This window comes from Pleurodeles waltl, chromosome 12 (genome assembly GCF_031143425.1).
Source record: "Pleurodeles waltl isolate 20211129_DDA chromosome 12, aPleWal1.hap1.20221129, whole genome shotgun sequence".
In the NCBI taxonomy this organism is placed as follows: domain Eukaryota; kingdom Metazoa; phylum Chordata; class Amphibia; order Caudata; family Salamandridae; genus Pleurodeles; species Pleurodeles waltl.
The window spans coordinates 238,372,768-238,392,582 of NC_090451.1; the positions used below are offsets into that span (position 1 = coordinate 238,372,768).

Sequence of the window (19,815 nt, forward strand, 5' to 3'; positions counted from 1 at the left end):
GACAGGATTTATCCTGCTCTACAAGAATTAGAACTGGTGAAATTTAGGAAACCTCCTTACATCAGAGAGAAAAACACTCAGAGCTGCTAGAAAGGTTGAGATGCCTCAGCCATGCTGAATATGTAATTAGAGCACACGCAGATGGGGATAATGCAGGAAGATTGATTGCCTGGTTGACCCACCCACAACAAAAAGGTACTCCAATAGCACAAATGCTAGATTCGAAGGGGGAAGTAGTACAGCTGCAGGGAGACATCAGTTACGTTTTGCTGGAATACTACTATGAAAGCCAGTGACTGTTGTGGAAACCCATAGGTCTAATAGCCTACCCGTTTAATTCTGTCAGTTAGCAATTATGCACTCCTCAGAATTTGAACTATTATCTTCTAGCAATGATCAAAGAGGCCTTAATAGTTTTTTCCTAAATCCTGCCAAGACCCTTTGGACAAGTCCTTCATAAGCCTTTATCATTATTAAACACTGATTACAAGATTCTGAGAAACATGCCACTGAAGAGACGGGTACAAGAAGACACACTGCAAGACTCTGATTGTTCTACAGACATCAAACAAACAATAGGTGATGGTGAAAAATTCTTGCAAATAGTCTAAACCACTAGCAATGTCTCTCTGTGGCTTTCCAATCCATAGTTTTTCGCCCACTGTCACGTTTTAAACAGAGGCCTACCGTATGCAAATCAGTACTCACCCTGCTCCTCAAGGGCTTAGTCGTTCCCAAACTGCAAGAAGAGGTCCCCCACAGGCAACCCCAGGACAGTGTTGGCCTTATCAGACTTCGTCAGTGAGGTATAGCTTGGAACCTGTGGCACAGCCAGCAAAGATCCCACTTGTGTACATACCCTTGGCCACTTACAGTGTATATAAGAGACACTATAGGTGATGAGGAATGCTTGCAAATAGTCTAAAACACTGACAATCATTCTAGGTAGCATTTAGAGTTGATTCGGTGAAGGCATTTACCTGTTGACCTGGAGAAGGAATTTGATACCATTATCTGGCAATGCCTGTTTGCAATGCTTTGGCGCGTTGGGTTTGTCTGAGATATGTTTCAATGACCCTGGTTCTTTCTAGCAATGGAACCATTTGCCAGTATGACAAGAGTTTAGGACAGAAATAGGGGCACACCCTGGGCAGATGATATACAATGTTTTTCAATGGTAGAACTTGGGCAGAATTCAAGTCTTTTGGTGAACTGGATGAAGACACGTGCATTCCTGATTCATTACAGGCTGAGGGATAAACTTATCACAAAATTAAGGATTCAGGTGGGAATCATACTCATTTAGCTATTGAGGGATCACATACATCACTCAAGGGACCATTTTTTACTGATAATTTCAGGAAAGAATGGGGATATAAGGACAAAAAACATCAAGCTGCACACTTGCTGTTCACACTGGGCGAGTGTAGGAAAATGGTGGACTGGCCCAAGAAAGCCCTCCATAATATGACCAGAGTTAACATAAATGATCTGAGGGCCAAATAGAAAGCAGACCTGGAGAGGTTTCAGAATGATGCAGACCAAAAGAAGACTTGAATACACCTTTAAAGTACCAAAGGACTGAAGGTTGAAGTGGAGTCAACTCAACCACCCACACAGAACATACCTGCTTCTAGAAAAACAAACAGATGTATGATACAGCCACATCATATTGCCCCTGATTCAAGCATAAACACAAGAGCATGGTGCATCATCAAAATTAAAAGAGAGGTATGATTAGGTAACCAGTTGCTAAGCTATGGAAGAAGCAGTGCTTAATGTGTGCTTGTTGTTTCCGGTGCTGAGCACCAGCACTTATTTTTGAGACACGTTTGGGAAAGACAGAGGAAGGAAAAAAAAGAAAACGCGTCACAATGGGAGGAAGTAGAAAGCTGCAAGTAGCTTTAAATGGATTGAAGAGGTCTGAGATGGAGTAGCCGCCTCAGTATTCCGTGTACACACATTTAATTGCAGCAGCCGCGTGTTAAAGAAGAGGGCTTTGGGCACCAGCACCTTTTTATTTACAAATTAAGCACTAGGAACAAGGTAATACTTTCATTTGCCTCTGAGACAGGGAATGATGACAAACCACCCTGAATGTCTACCGGCATCCGTTAAAATTCGGAGTGCAGATATCTAAGGCACTTTGGAAACACAGGGAGGAGTAGTTGATGATGGTGATGCCGGGCAGTGCCCCTACATATAGCTAATTATATATGTTTGCATCTGTCATGTGAAGTTCTCCACCCACAGCCAATGATAACAGACATACTCCTGAATGCTTCCCATGGGACCATGGCACTATACCACTCTAGATGTGAAAGGACAACCGAACCTGGGTTCAGATGCAAGAACATCTTTGTGTGTTATAGAAGGCTAAGCACCAGCAGTATACCTGAAACTCTATCAGCACGACCAGAGTTTTTGGTAAAATTCCATTTCTGGTCTATAGCTTCCCCTTAGCAAAGATTCAAATTGATTGGAAATAGCTAAACCAAGTGACATGTTGGAACTTAAGCAGTGATGTCTGCACCAGGGGAGAACCTGCAGTATGACGAAGGCCAATTTACCAGGTAACAGTTCCCTTCAACTGAAGTGACCATTATCATAAAAATCAGCCAAAATGGTATGGAGTCTAACAGTTAGGGAGACGCTGGAAATGGTGTTTAAGGCCTAGACTATTTCTGTCCAATTCCTGGTTATGTGCGAGACCTTAAAATACACATACGGTACGGGAGGAAAGCTAGCGTAAAGTCTAACCTGTGTTTTTTTTGTTTACTATATCCTCTCAGATTACTCCCAGCCATATGCCAAGCAGCCTTGTGCCTTCTCCAACAGGACCCACCCAGCCTTAACTGCCATACCAGGTCCTCTCTTAACAAGAACACAAGTAAACCAAGACCGGTTTCAAGCTAGTCATGCCTCTTCAGTTGGGTGTAGCTTGGAACCAGTGGCACAGTGTGCATAAAATCCACGTCCGGGCACACCCGTAGCCACGCAGGGAGTTCAAACACCACATCAAACACTGTAAAAATGATGTTAAAAATGCTTGCAAATAGTCTCACCACTGCTCAGGGTAGCATTCCAAACAGTGCTTAAACTGTAAAAAAAAAAAAAAAAAAAAAAGTGACAAGGCCCTTGTCAGGAGGCTACTGCAGCTTCCACCACCCTTTGCCCCTGCCAGCGCTGCCAATGACAGTACCAACACAACTACTACCCATCACACTCCTAAAAGTGTGGCAATTCAAACATTTAAAATACATTTAAAATGACTAATTCCTGACGCCCATGGTATTTTTATAGCTTTGGGTGGCAGGTATTAGTCATTTTTTATGTATGCTGAATTATTAAATAACTCTGGCTGTGCTCGTCACAAAATTAGACCAACAGCGCCACCATATGGCAGACTGTCATAAGGGCGGGTACTGACAATAAAGTGCTGGTGACGAACACCGGAAAACACAGGCTCAAATTAAGCACTGATTCCAGCACACCATTTTTTTTTTGCATACTATGCCGTTTCAGATTAGACCAAGCCATATCATATGACTTGTAAGTCATTTCTATTGGAAAAATGCACACTTCAAATTTGATTGCTCAAATTCATATATTGATATGTGTTAATTTTACAATATAATATAACAATGATAAATTAATCAATCTCTGTAATCCTCGGCAATGAGGCTGATGTGTCTATGAATGTATTAATACCTTAAATCAAACTTATTTTATATTTTACAACTGTCCTCTGAAGTAGAAAATACTTTCAATTACCTGATAAGGTGAACCCGTTAATAATATCTTATTGTGTATTTGACCAAGTGATTCTGGCACTGAAGACCACTACATATTGGGCTGCTATTCATATGTTGTTCTGCTCAATTAAATCAAGATGGTTATCTTTCTAGTAACCATTCAATTAAAAATTTGCTATTCAAAGGCAAACTAACTAATGTGCCAATATATATGAAAACCTTAAACGACCAGGGTACGCATTACAGATAGTGCCCCAGGGGTGCAAATGAGGTGTGCACCTTTTTTTGCGCCCTGGGGCAATATGGTATTTCACTTTTGTGGCCCCTTCTGTAATACTGATAGCACTAGTGTTAAAATGAGTTGGTGTTCCCTCATTTGCCAGGGGGTGTGACCCGACAAAAATGAGGGAATCAATATTACATTGCGCCCGTGCCATATTATGGCATAGTAGGGCAGAGGCAAACGTGCCCTTTGGAGGCACACTACCAGTGCACCACAAACAATCGGCACACTGTCAATTGCCATTGACGGCAGCCATCTGCCATGGGGAAAGGAGACTCTATGGACCCCCCTGCAGGCAGGGGCAGTCATTAACTGCACCTGCCTGCAGGGGGATCTCTCTTGCCTCTTCAAAGTGCAGGTGGGTTGCTGCATGCACTGTGAAACACGGAGAGGCCTTGAAGCAGCCACTCCTTATCCCACTGAGTGCGCAGGTTTGCGGCTTCATTATAATAAGGCGCACTGTCTCTGCTTGCGCCCTGTCAGTGCGCCCTATTACTAATATGGATCCAGGAGATGTAATCCAGGGCGCAGAGACAAAGTGATTCTGTCCCCATTCAAATTAGGGAACACCTTCTCATTATAGCTGTGGCACTACATGTGTGCCGGCACTACATGTGTGCCAGCACTATCATTATTACAGAAGGGGCTGCACAAGCATCTGTGGCGCCTTCTGCAATACCACAGTGCTTAGGGACACAAAAACAGCCACACATGCCCATTGGACACCCAGGGCACTATCGGTAAAACGGCACCCACGCAGCTATATGTCACATCACTTAAAACTGAATTTATAAGTGGACTTGAACTAGATAATGGTCCTTATTTCAAATGCATTTAAGATGTTAAGTTGGAGGAATTTAAAACAAAAATTGACTATACTTGATTATATTGAAGTTAACGTATTCGTCCAGGGCATGTATTTTAAATGTCGAACCTTAACATTTATCTAATCAAATATTTCTTTCTATCAGTGTCACAGTGAAAAAGATACCAAGTTATACAATAGGCTTACAAATTACATGGTCCGCCTCTCCTAAAACGCACACCTATTACTGCAATTATTTGCTCCTTTGGAACAGGGAAGTACTTTTTTCATAAAAACAATAACATTTTGGGATTTGTATTTTGGAGTGACATTTTCATTGCCATGTGCAGTAGGCACGAGCTGACATGAAATAATGAGAGAGAGTTAAAGAGAGAGAGAGAATCATGCAGTTTAATGTTTCATAACCACGCCCTGTAAAGTGCCACAGTTTGTAATGAGCTGAAATGCTGTGGGTGTATTTGGGTGGTTTGCCAGGGCAACTATATCACTCAAGGAGATCTCAAGATGTCTCAGGTTATGACTCCATGCCTGGTGACCAAATTCCTCTGCACGGCTTCGAAACAGTTTGCTACTCTGTCCTGTTAGGGTTTTTATGGCTGAGCACAAAGCGCTCAGTCCATTCTGTAATCTCTCTTTGGGCTTCAAACCACACCCATGCCACGTCAGTCACTTACATTGGTTCCTGGGCTTGCCTTTTAAAATCCGCTTGCTTTCATTTGTGAAAGGCTTGCATATGTCATGCCTTTTCCGGTGTTTAGCCCACCTACACAGCACCGGTAAAGTACCAAATACATACGAGGCTCGATGTTTTCAGCCTGGAGTCCAGACTTCTTTTTTCTGTTTATTTTCCACACAGCGTGATCGCGCTGCATTTTACTTAGCGCGATTGCGCTGTGTTTTTTTTTGCTTTACAACGCTAATAGCTCTAACTTGAACAAATGCGAGACCCGTTGCATTGAAAATGATTGTTTTTTTGGCCTACCCTATGGTTTACCAACACTGTTGGTAGTCAGCAGAGTCAGAGGCTGAACATGTGTGTCTGCTGCAGCGCCCCCGTGATCACATGAGAAGATTGGTGGTGGTTACAGAGATTGTAATTCGGGGTAGAGGTGTTTTTTACATACACTTCTCTGGAAAGGTCCCTTTAGTCTCCTATACCTGGGGTCCCTTGTCTATTCATGTGTGTGACACACATGGCATGTGAGTGGCTTGCCTGTAAGAATGACTGGAATGTGTCCATCTGGGATACTGTTCGCTGGATGCACAAGGCGGTGGTCTCCCTGCAGGCAGTCCTGAATCCACTCAGGACCCCTTCTCCAAACCTATCTCATCTGTTCAGTGGTGGAGGGGGGGGTACCCACATCCTTCCCTTTGCTGTCAGTTGATTTCTCTTACTACAGTGAATCCCACCCATTCCCACTTTTGCTGTGCTGCGAGCTATCAGTTGGCAAATGTGGCTGTCAGTGAAGATTCCTCATACAAAACATGACCAGCCCATACTGGTCTAAACTTGGACTGTTTGCGCCTAAAGTCCATTAAAAGGAGACAATGAAGGAAGATGCATGTGCCCCTGATCAGAAGTACTTGAAATCTGAAAAAGCCATCACTTTCGGTGGGCTCAGGCTTCCTGTCTACGGTTTCATGGCAATGATTTGTGTTTCAAAAGCCCAGGGCTGGCTATGCTTATTCGTGAGACATGGGTGAAGTAGACATCCTGGCTGTTTTCCCATTGACTGTGACTAAGTTTACCTCCATTATGCTAGGCCTAAAGAGAAAATCTAGTGTGTGGTGTGTAAACACTACAGATTTGTTTGTTGGTGAATCTTGGCCCCAGATGGCTCTATCTGCTTTGGTTTTCTTCTTGTATCATAATTTTAGATGTTCCCTTTGATTACCTGTAAATAAAAGTAATCTTCTTTTTTTTAAGGTAAAACACGGGCAGATGATGTGTTTATTTATTCTTGCCTCCTATGTCATGCTGGTAATGAGCTTCTAGCCCTCCAGTCTCTTATAATAGGCAAAAAGTGACAGCCTTAGACATCCCTCTAAGGTCATTGTTAGTTTGCCCAGTTCTAAAAAAGCAAAAACAGGGACATTCCACATGCAGGGAAGCAAGACGGATTTTGCATTGACCGAGATGCAACGTGTAACTTAACTGACAGCCCTCAAGTACATCAACAACACAGAAAATGAAGCAATAAGCCGCCCTGCCAAGTGTCACTCATTCCGAGTTAGATTTGAGCATTCCGATATTTGTTGCTTCATCCCCGCGTTGAAACCTGACGTCACGCATTCTGCTCATCAGAATCACTCATATCGTGCATTACAATATATTTTACATTTCCACTACCTTAGGGAGTCTAGGGACCGTGCACAGTGCGTTTTGGCTTGACAGTGATGCTGCTGGCTTCCTGGGGTCATGAACAGGTCCTGTTGTCAGGGCTACTTTGGCCGTGCCTGCTTTTAATGCCTGGCTAAGCTAGATCCTTTATTGGGCTGCACTGCCGCACTGTGGAGGTCAGAAGGGCTCGTCGGTGCCAAGGAAAGTATGGGATCTCCTCTTGGCCCTCATTACGAATGAATACCCAAGAATGGGGAATAACTGTGCAGACCCAGTTACCAGGCAGAATTCCACATGATTTTAACTGTCCCATGGGGGAGTAACAGTCACATTTACTGCCTGCTTAATGTGATCTGGGGTCAGGTGCAGGTTTTAGCCAGGGCCACTGAAATTATGCCAATGTGCAGCTTTTGCTGTGTTTTAAGCATAATTATGGATTTGCCACATAACCCATTGTCTGCTGCATCATCTGCAGACTTTAACAAAAAATAGTTGTAGCTCAAACTGATCAAAAGTTACTTTTTTCAGTGAACGGCCATTTCGAATGGTTAGCTGGTCCCTTTCTGTTACTTGTTGCTGTTTTGGGGTATTAAAGTAGTGCTAATGGAGTGAAAACGTTTTCCCAGGCATGGTTAAAATACATAAAATGACAAACTAGGGAAGTAATACTATCACAAAAAAAGTGCTGCATTACGCTACATAATCTGTCTTTTCTAGCTGCATAATTTAGTCGACCCTGCTGCATAATTCCAGTGTCCTTTTGATCCAATAGATCGACACAAGGCTACAATTTACAGAATACACTGACCTGATAAATTAAAGCCCATGGCTGGCAATTTGGTGTCCCCTTGACATGCATAGGTTGACCAGATGGTCCCATGTCCCTGGTATACAGCTTTCCCATTCCTGGTCTTTGCTTTTACATATAATTGATATCAGGTGTGTTGTGTTGGTTCAAGTGAGACAATTAAAATTAACCAAGACTACAACTATCATAATGCGCTGATATGCAAAAGCAAGGTCCAGGAATGGAAAGCTATTGTCCCTGTGAGCTATCTGGACCCCCTTTTCGTCGGTTTATCTGGTAAATCCAAAGTCATGTCATTTTGTCAAAGTAAATAATGCAATACTATTTTGATGATTGTATTGTATTTTTGTTATACCAAAAAGCATAGAGAAGGCATAACTGCATGACCTACTCACGCCTGACGTCTTGGCCCACAGGGCACTAGAGTTTCAGCAAGCCAGTGGATGCAGTTATGGGTTTTTCAGCCAACACCGCAAAGCACGCTGGAACTTGTAGTTTTTCCTGTTAATTACAAGTGTCGGCCTGCAGGCCCGGTGTGCTTTGTTATGGTACTCCTAGCATGGGTCAGGATCAGGGCCAAGTATGTGATGCGGCGAAGAGGCGGGCGTGGCTCCGCGATGACATCATTGTTTTTGTATTTGCAGGTGTGAGGTAGGCCGTGCCACCTTTCCATCGGACCTGCAGGGTGAGTCCTGTGCGTTTTGTGACGTTAAGCAAGGCGTGTCCGCCTCTGTTGGGACACCCGGGATCCTTGGGGACTTTTTTTGGGAGGTTTTTGGCCGAGGTTAGGAGCAGGTAGGAGCCTTGCCCGCTCTCTGCAGTAGTCAGCGGTCCATCCACCCTGATAGCTATCGTTTCCGACAAGGGGTCAGCGAAGTGCCGGTCTTTACTGGTTGCCGGGAGCCGTGTCAGGTAGGCGCTGCTTGTTGCAACATCCGTGTTATTGTGTACACAGGAGGGCCGGGCTCTGCAGGTTTTAGGCACCCCTCCGCATATGCCTGTTTACGATGTTGCCCTAGTAAAACTTTGAAAACTTTCAGGGGCCTCCTCCTTTCTTAAGTTTCCTGTTTTTTGTACCCCTCCCACACTCCCCAACGGCGGCTCTTTCCTCTCCCAACTAAGCCTTTACTTACCATCTTTCGGTATTTTCAGCCCCCTTTCTCCTCTCTCGCATTTACTTCCTAATCGCATATTACATGTCTTTGCCTTGTCTGACACCCTCTCCCCGCCCCCTACATTCCTTCGTCTCCACCTGCCAGTCCTCAATGTCTTTACTGTTTTCTTCATCCATCACTGCACAGAAAATAATCTGCACCCCGAGATTCCCAAAAGCGCCAATAGGCTAAGGAATTAATGAACTATGAGATATATATATATATATATATATATATATATATATATATATATATATATCGATATCTCTCCTCCTTTTATTTCTGTAAAATCATTTTCCAAGGCATTAATTCCTTTTCCTCTTTTCTCTCGCCGACCCTTTTTTCTTCAAGTTCTCTTCTCTTCTTCTGTCCCTCTTCCTCCTCCTCAGCCTCCTGCTCGCTTTCCACGTTTCACTGTGTCCCTGAGAACACATGCTGCTTTCATCCGTGTATTGCTGTAAAGTGGTCAGCTGCTCGCCAGCTATGTTTGCTCTATGGAAATACTCCTGGCTGTGCCCTTCTCAAATATTTGCAACGTCTTTTCAGTCCCCGTGGTTCAGTTGATGTGCTCAAGGATTACTAAGGAGGAAGCTGTCAGTACAGCAGGAATAGTGGACCACTAACCCAGGGTTATGAAAGTGGCCGCCTCACTCCGTGCCATCGCACTGTTTCCAGTCCTAGATTTTCATAAGATAACCTAATGTCTTCTGGGTATTGTAGTTTTACTTTACCACTGAACTAAAACATTTGATAGCAGTGATTTGTGGAAACGTTATCTGTGATGACATGGAGTGAGAGGGGTACCCTTAGATACTGCACCTCGGATATACCCTTTACTTCTCGACCTTTGGGCAAGTTTCCCTATTTTCCTTGCATGAATTAGGACCCAAGGCGTTCTGTCAGTCCAGCTAATGCTGTCTTGCTTATCCTTGGCCCTCGCATTTAGAGCTTCCTGTGAAGTCTGTGGCTTTTTAGTTGATTATTTGTGATGTAGAATGACCCATTACATCCTCACTCGTTAAGACAGAGTACCGGATGGGAATCCTCCCCTCCCTCCCAGAGAGGGCTGAACTCACAAGCGCTGTTCCTTCTAGGACTATTATTTAAACTATTTTCCTGAGCTGTTTTTGCTTCCTACCCTGACCTATCAGACCGCTCCCACACCTCAGCAGCACCACTCGATCTCTTCCCCTTTCATTTAGAGCTCTCAGGTACTCTCATATACCAAGGACAAGGGAATGCCACAGCAAGGTCAGCGCAATGTCAAACTCACCCACTCAGTTCCAGTCTGGCCCAAGTGCCGGCCCCCCACTAGGGACATTCACAGCCCTTCATGTAGAGCAAGAGATGAGGAGCCAAAGGTGGTTACGACACCCCCTTCTTAGAACAACACCACTTACTTGTAGTGCGGTGTGACGCACCCGGTGTCCGGCGTTAGCAACGATAGGAAACCGATAAAATAAGGAACACGGCGGAGTCACTGGTATCGAGGACAGGGATCCAACCGTAGTGGCCGACGGACTAATGAACCTGAACCTAACCTTAGCATCGCGCAACTAGCGCCGGTCATTCTCCAGACGTGTTACCCAAACAACCCTGGCAACTCGCCCGCCAACTAAACACTGGACGCTAGCCCACTCTGATAGTTAGATCGCAAACTCTGCATAATCCCAAACACTCACGATTCAGCCCCTACACTGAAGCGTGGCAGTGCCTCTAGCTAACCCCATTATCCGAGAACCGCGCGCATTGGAGAAAGGGTGCTGGGATGGCGAAGTCTCCTGCATTACTCTGGGGCGTGTGCAACCTGCCTGGTCGTCCCCAGAATTCTGTCCGATGTCTTAGCACACATGACGATCATACAGGTCTGGTGAATAATTTTCTGTGAGACGGATTGCCACCCAGAGCAGGGTTCTATGTCTAGAAGTGCACTGCTTTTGAGCCCTCCTTACTGAGCGTGACTTCTATCAGCTCTCTGGACTGTAGACGACTGCCAGTAGGTTCTGCATGGGAGAGGCAATTAACACCCTTGCCTGCATTTTTTAAATTGGTCTGCCAGACCCCTGCAAACGGGTCCTTCACCATTCCATGTGGGATATGGATATATATGTGTGTGTGTGTGTTTACACTACTGCTGAATGCAGATGTCACTGGCGTGTCTGTATGTGGCATATCAAGCAGTAGCCACACATGAATCCATTTTGTTTGTCTTACATTCAAGTGGTACCTGGGATGATAGGTTGGAGAAAGCCCCATGCTGCAATGTGAATTTCAGGGCTCCTGCAAGGCATTCCAGGGATCTTTGTAATAAATCAGGGGTTCAAATATGAAAAAGCGGTGCTAGAGGATCCATTTCAAGGTTAGGGAGATTTCCCTGCCCTTTCCTAACCAATTGTAAATTTGAACGGCAACCCCCGTCATCCACCCAACAGGTTAAAGGGTAGTTACATGTGTAGCTCCCCTTTGTTTTGTACCCTTGTTTTGGATTTCACTCTGCAAGAGATTCCCAGCTTTACTGCGTATTCCTGCTAGTACCTGGCAACAAAGGCTACAGAAAGACCAATTGGAGTGGATTAAGTAAAAGGCAGCAACTGCCCAAACCCAGTCTCAGACCTGACTTTTGCAATACACAGTCGGTGCCTGCAGCTTTGGCATAAAGATGGGACAAACTTTGTTGCAAGATTTCTCTATAAGCAAACTTCCCATGCCAGGTGCACAAATAGAAATGTGGGAAGTTTGACTAAGACTGCCAGGAAGAGCTGTCTGGATCCTTCCGCATGATGGAGAACTTACTGTCCGCTCAAAATGGGCATTGGAGGTGCGCTTGCATGAGAAAGACACAGATTAGGAGAGATGTTATACAGGAGTAAATTCAGGACAAACCAAAGCTGTCTGCTGCACCACAAGAGAAGAACCCACATTGATCTACAAGGGTCAGCTCTAGAAGCACAGCAGTGTCCCAGCAGCGTGAACTGAATCAAATGTACCCTGAATCGGGGGTTGCTCTGGAACTCAACCCCCACAAGTTCCTCTGAAGAAACCACACCACGAACGAGGTGTTGCACAAACCTGAATACAATCAGTGGTGTCCCTGTGTAAGACCTAGAATGCTGGAAGCGATGGCTCTTCGAAGAAGAGGCCTATCCCTAGTTCTGAATACTCAGAGCTACAACAAAGTGTATGCATCCAGCTTGTGTGGGTGGAGGCTCAAGCCAGAACCCAAGCAGCAACGTTCAGTGGAGAGTGAACACCACAACTCTGATGCAGCCTCCTGTCCAGCCGGTGTTGGTCCTGCCGTCGCTGATCAAGTGTGTGCAGGTGCCACAATTATGGACTGCGGCCATATTGCTTTTTTTGGACGAAGACTATGAAATCTCCATCCATTGGGCCACTCTGCACTCCCCATACTGAGAACCTACTGTCCCACTGATCGAGAGCCCAAGATGGCACTGCTTGTCTCGCCAAATTGAAATGGAAAATATGGCACTAAAAACCCATGGTAGATACCAAACCATTGGGGGATAAGCGGAGTGGGGGAAACCTATACAACATGGAGGGAGTTGATGAAAGCATTGGCTAAGGTCAGAATGGCCTTCCCATGTAAAATCAATGCCCCCAGAAAGAAACCTGGAGACTATTAGACCGTTTATTTTTCTCCCAAGGGTACCACTGAGGATTGGTCTTTCTGAGGAGCATAGGCTGTATCACCCAACAATTGTTGCCCTCTCATATATACAGTATATATATGACTGAGCACTGACTAGACACTCAGTTATTGACTTGTGTTGGGTAGTTTATCGTGTTCTGAGTCTCTTAACACCACACCACCTCTTAGTATAAGATTTGGCCTGTCTGACTACATTTCCATATGGGTCAAGTGCTAAAGGTATGTGTGTGTCTATATATATATATATATATATCGCCAGTACAGACAACATCAGGACCAGATTGGACAAGGGCGAAACTGTCGCCCTCATCCTCCTAGACCTCTCTGCAGCTTTTGACACCGTATGCCACCAAACCCTCCGCACACGCCTTTTCGACGCCGGAATTCGCTGTAAAGCCCTGGACTGGCTCACCTCCTTCCTCTCCGAAAGAACCCAAAGAGTTCGCCTCCCTCCTTTCCAGTCTACAGCCACCAAGACCATCTGTGGTGTCCCCCAAGGATCCTCCCTCAGCCCCACCCTTTTCAACATCTACATGGCTCCTCTCCCCAACATCCTCTGACCCCACGGCCTCACCATCATTTGATACGCTGACGACACCCAGCTCATCACCTCCCTCACTACCGCCAAGAATAACCTACACGCTGGACTCCTCGACATCGCCAACTGGATGACAGTAAGCCACCTCAAATTGAACTCAGAAAAAACAGAGATCATCATCTTCAGTCCAAACAAGACAGCATGGAACGACTCTTGGTGGCCCACCACCCTTGGACCACCCCCAACACCTACCACCCACGCATGCAATCTTGGCATCATACTGGACTCATCTCTCTCCATGACTCAGCAAATCAACGCCATATAACCCTCCTGATTCAACACCCTTCTCATGCTACACAAGACTTTCAAATGGATTCCTTTAGAAACAAGAAGAACAGTCACTTACGCCCTCATAAGCAGCAGACTGTACTAATGCAACGCCCTCAATGCAGGGACCACAGTCAAACTTCAGAGAAAACTCCAGCGAATCCAGAACGCAGCCGCACGTCTCATCCTCAACCTCCCTCGCCACAAACACATCTCCACCCACCTCAGATCCCTACACTGGCTATCCATCAACAAAAGGATCATTTTCAAAATCCTTGTCAATGCTCACAAAGCCCTCCACGACACTGAACCGGCCTACCTCAACAAACGAATCAACTTCCACAAACCAACTCGACAGCTTCGCTCCGCCGACCTCGCCCTCGCTACAGTCCTCGGCATCCAACACACCACCTCTGGCGGCAGATCCTTCTCCCACCTCGCCACCAAAACCTGGAACTCCCTCCCCACCAACCTACGCAAGACCCAGGACCTCCTAACCTTCAGAAAGCACCTCAAAACATGGCTTTTCGAGCAGTAACCTCCCCCCCCCCCCCACAGCGCCTTGAGACCCTACCGGGTGAGTAGTGCGCTTAAGAAATTATTTGATTGATTGATTGATTGATATATATATATATATATCTATCTCAGTCAATCAGTGGCTCCTCTGTTATAGCGGAGGAGCGTTGCTCCTACTGATGGGAGTTAGCAGAGGGAAACATGAAAAATAAAATGATGATAAAGCCATTTGATTTTCATTTTATTTTTCTTACAATGCTAGACCCAGCCGAGTCTAGGGCGGAGCCATCATGACAGCAGGGGGAGGAGGATTAGTAGTGTGCACTCTAAGTGCGCATGCCGATTAGGATGGCCAAAGTGACATGCGCACTAAGATCACTACACCTGAGCTGTGCTGCAGAGCTTGGTGGAGAAGAGGCATCGGCTCCCAGGCCCAGTGCGAGCATTAAATCGGCCTGCTCAGCCCAATCATAGCGCTGCTCTCATGCTGGTAAATGGTATTATCAGCATAAGAGCAGCGTTTTGATAGGCATCTGGGAGCCTGCGCAGTGCGCACCAGCCTGTGGGGAATTGGGAGCAGAAGAACACTGAGACAGCAGCCGGCAGCAGCAGGTAAGTACTTTTTTAATGTCCTTTTTTTTTGTTATTTACGCCCACGCCCCTCAACCACTTTGCCCCATTACTTGTCATTAATAGCAGCCACCACTGTATATACGTGCTGTTCAGTTTCAAACTCAATAATAAGGCAGATACCCAGGATACTAATGATGGTAATTTGGCCTTATTTTGCCGTAGTGGCCCAATCACTCTGAATGCCCTGGACCTCCTGAAAAGGTTCCCACAAAGGGCATCATACGTTCTCTGCTCAACCTCGCCTCCACTCTATATTGTGAAAACAGGGAATATGCATCTTTCATCTAACAGAGACATTCTTCTTCCAGAATATTGTGTTCTGAATATAGAAATTATTTTACAACGAAAACTCCATTCCTTGTCACACGAGAAAGAGATTAAATAAGTGTGCATCTATGCAAAAACCTCAGTAACTTCACCACATAAATGTAAAACGGCACCAGGGGCTCAGTCACGACGTGGCCATAAAAATATCATCCTAATTGTGTACCCACTAATTTGCGTTAATGTGGGATGTGCAAATTACAAGTGCACAGTTTGTGCAAGTTTAACTGATGTAGAATAACACATTAACAGTTAATGTTACTCCCCATTCCATGGTGCCAAAACAGTGCATACGTGCTGTTTGCTCTCACAGTTTACACCCAAACTGCAATCCTGTTTTTGTGACCAAACAGCAGTTTTGGGGGACTAAATCTCTCAGTTCCATATTAACAGCACTCCTAATTTATAGACCCACGTGCTAAGAAAACTTGTGAGAGGTGTACCAGCTCTCTCTTCTTCATAAAATCGTATCTTTTGGAGCTTGAATCCTGGAATTGCTGTGCAATACCCTGCTTGCCAGGATCCTAAGCATGCACCTGACATGCGGGAAGAGGGCCCTCTCCATAGCAGTGAGACTCATCCAGAGATTGAAAGTGTATGACTGGATCACACGCATGCATCAGGAACACCACCCATTGGCTACAGCGCCTGCCCACATCAACTTCAGGATTTGCTGCATCATCTTTGTATATCACCACATCTTGGAAATAAGATAAGATCTCGAGGTGAACGATACATCAGATGCAACCTAGACGTTTCCCGGATTAAAACTCAAGTGATAGAAGAAAAAGAGTGTGGTACCAAAATAACACGTTTAAATATTGACCTGCACATATATTGCCTTATACTATTTTGTCAAGTTAAGCAGATGTGGAGTTAGAACAGTACATTTATTCCTTCCTATGTAGGCGTACCTTGATGAGACAGTGGTAGTCAATATTTTGGAGCCTATATATGTGCTGGCCCATATTTCTGTAGTTGATATTTTGACATACAACTAAGGAGAGGAGATGCTCTCTCTGGCTATGCCTTAGGGAACTGAAACCTGATTCCCATAACAGATATGACAAGTCCTGTCGCTCTTCTACTTCAGGGAAGAAAAGTAAGACACTTTCAATGACACATCCCCGTACCATGAGGATGCCTTACAAAACGAGTCCCGTACCTCTGAGCAAGTTTCACTCATCCACTGCACTTTTATGCACCCTCCTTTCTCTTGTACTGTGATCTGTTCATTTACTGGCAGATTTGTGCTTTGTATTTAAATACATACCATTGTGGGTGCCTGTTACATTGTCAGCATGAGACAGTTCGACAGCACATTATAGTCATTTGACAAAAGACATACCCTAACACCCCACTGCCAGTAATACAACTATACATCTACATCACAGTGGCACTCAGTTACATTTTAAACCAACCTGCACCAGCATAACGTAATGGCATCACCTCTCAGAATGTTCACTCTGTGTATCTGCCTCAAATGTAATTCTAACAACTCAACAGTTCTATTTGAACATCAACATATGCAATCCATGCGAAAACTCCAGATTCCAAATGCAAAAAATCAAGTGTAGATGGTACAGCATTTAAAGAAAAGAGATATTTAACACAACCACCACCACCAAACCTGGTGGCCTGAATTGCCCTTATTTCTGTCATCCTGAGATATGCACCATCAGTTCACTTCCAGTTTGGCACAGTACTTTTGTTTTTTATAGTTTTCCCCAACACATTTCAAGAATCTACATTGAAAAGCTGCTGCAGTCTCCTCTTTCAAATAATCAGGAAAAGATGCACCAGCACTCCAAACTATTCCTGCTTTACCTCTAAATTGAGGCCTTCGCTGCAAAGATATGCTGAAGAAGACAGGTGCACAGACATATGGTTAGTCAGCCATGTGATTGGATACATAAGTGTATGCCCTTATTAGACGGAGTGATTCTCATTAGGAACCAGTTATGTGAGATAAGGGGTGTTCCTAGTTGGCTCTCATCTGTCCACTTCTCCTGATGTCCAACAGCCCCAAGAACACAATGGGCTTTTCCTTCTGGACAGTCTATCCTCCTGCAGGGACAGGCAGATTCCTTACCTCTCTCAGCAGGCAGGCTTCTAGGCACTTGGGCAGAAACTTAACTTCTCCAGCAGAAAGTGCAGACTTCAGGTGATGTATCATTATCTCTGGAAGACATGCTCGCTGACAGATATGTGCTCTGGTCACACAGTCCTTCGAGTACTCTGTGGAGCACCCCCTTCCTTCCTCTTGAAGGACTTGGACTGAAATTGATTACCACTTTTATACACCTTTTCTAGACAGGGGATGTTGAGCTGCAGTCTCAAACGTGTGAGCAGGTTAGTGGTGGTTCTCCTTTCAAATGTTCTTCTCAGGCTGCTCTCTGGACACAGCCTTTGTGCAGAGTGAGGCTTTTCACAGCAGGTAGCAGTAGAGCCGTTTACAAACTGTAGCTTTCATAACACAGGCACAATGATACATGAGGTTTCTGCACCCGGCTGTCATCAGACCGACTAAAGTGGTATAGACAAAAGGGCTGACGTAGAAAGTGTGCTTACATTACACAATAGAAACTACAGTCACACCCCTTAACACCACATCAACTAAATGGCAATGGTCAGGAAGGACTAAATAGGAGCCCCATACTAATAAAATTCCTTATGGAAATGTCAAAGATAGCCCTGTCTCCACCCTCCTGACTTCAGTGTCTGGACCTCTGCCCTCTGGGCACAGGAACACAAGCAGACTTTCACTTTCTGGGGAAGCTGACCTCATCCTCTAGCTTGTGCAGAGCTAGTCCAGGGTTATCCGAAACGGATTCCACTGGTCCCTGCATTCATGCTGACTTACACACAGTGCTACTACGGTACGTGTGCTACACACGGGTACTACCGCAACATCTACAAAGGATGCTGGCAGAAGGTTCTGGGTATACACATACTAGAAGGACATTACACAAGAGGGACTGACTAGTAGGCGTCACTCTCGGTGACACAGGTAAAGTGATCTGGTCACGCTGTGAAACTTCTAAAACACTGCAGTTTTATGTGTTGTATCCTGGACAGGCACAGCAGTCTTCTGCCCACAAAGAGAGTACACTGGATGTGCTCCTACAGGTCACTGGACATGTCCAGGGCACTACACAGGCAGAGACAGGGCTATACCTCTGTGCACACATTTTGATTACTGTAACACCAGGACAAAAATAAAGTGAGGATAGCAGATATGCATACAGTTAAAACTAGGGCACAGGGGAACACTCCCGTGTATAATGCTGGTGACATTCTTGTACCAAAAGGGATTGAATTAAAACGTGAATGGAATCCATTCTAATCATTGGCCTATGGAGGTCATTTGTACTCGTGTGGAAAAACTGCAACCACAAAGGATTTGTTTAATTTAGATAAGCCTATTTCCCCGTCCAATTAGACATTTTGTAGTTTATTTTGTCTATTACAAATGTAGACATGCAGAGTGATTCTAATTGAAATGCGAATATCAATTTAACATCTCACACCTAACGTGGTGCACTTTAGAGCTCTGTTCGTGTACTTTTTGCTCTTGCCGCTGTTTTTGCCCCAGGCCTCCTTCCTATTACTTTAATGACTGCCGTAATCATTTGCTTCTCCAACTCACCACTTATATTGTGTCTATAATTTGGAATGAACTTAATTATCTTCACACAATGGAGCGTCCAAAAGTTAATACATAAAATAGAAAGCATATCTTCTTTTTGCTGTTTGAGACACTGGTATGTGAGTCCATGTGGTATGGTAGATTTGCATTTCTAGCCTGATTTCAGGCAGTGGCATATCTGGTTATTTCCGTTGTCTTTCTATTCTTAGAGTGACAAGGTTTTATTCTCTTTTCTTGTGGTCTAGCTAGAGCTTTGTCTCGTGTAGTACTACTGAAATAAATATTCTGGGTTTCTATTCCTCCATTGTCAGACTGGCTTCAGGTGTACTACCCTGTGGGTTTCCACTGCTTTTTGTGTGGAACGATTTCATTCGCCAATTTGTTTTTTTTTATTGTGAAAATGAGGTAGCAGCAGCGTCTTTTGGGAGTGTGTCACATGCAGAAGGTCAAATTGCCTCCCACAATGCTCTCTCTGACCTGCCTCATACTAAACTGAACATTTATTTCTTTATGTTCCTATCCCTGCTTGTCACAGAAAGTGGTGTGCACTGTCTGGGGCATCCATCTGCTTTTAGAGTCTCGTGCCCACAAATAGCATAGCACCCCACGTGTGCCCTTTTTGTGCTCTCTGTTCATCAACTTTTCTCTCCAGGAATTATCATTTAGAAAATACAGGTCTCATTTTCAGCCTAAACATGAAATTTTTCCTGCTACAACCCTACAACATATTTGATCTAGTGCATTACAATGGGGGTTGCCACATGGCAAGAATTTTACTAGCATGGCCTTTACTTTTCATTTTAGGCCAATACAACTGGAATTTAAACTTAGATAAAAATGTAACAAATAACTACTTCAAATATATCTTAAAGCTGCCTAATATATCCCTAGATTATTAGTAAAACAAGACTGACAAACTCTAAAAGAACGCAGATGACTGCACACAAAATTGTTTTCGGACCTTTAATCAAACAGGAGGTCTTTTTTCTGTTAA

The 19,815-nt window shown here is 44.6% G+C and overlaps 1 protein-coding gene across 2 annotated transcripts in view; it reads left to right on the plus strand.

Annotated features, from left to right (window-relative positions):
* Nucleotides 1-8,573: 8,573 nt before the first annotated feature.
* Nucleotides 8,574-19,815, plus strand: part of LOC138267762 (IST1 homolog) — a 211,160-nt gene continuing 199,918 nt past the window's right edge. The window contains exon 1 of one of the 2 annotated variants that reach the window (XM_069216951.1): nucleotides 8,574-8,698. The gene's annotated coding sequence lies outside the window, so the exon portion shown is untranslated. The other variant, XM_069216950.1, reaches the window with a different exon arrangement.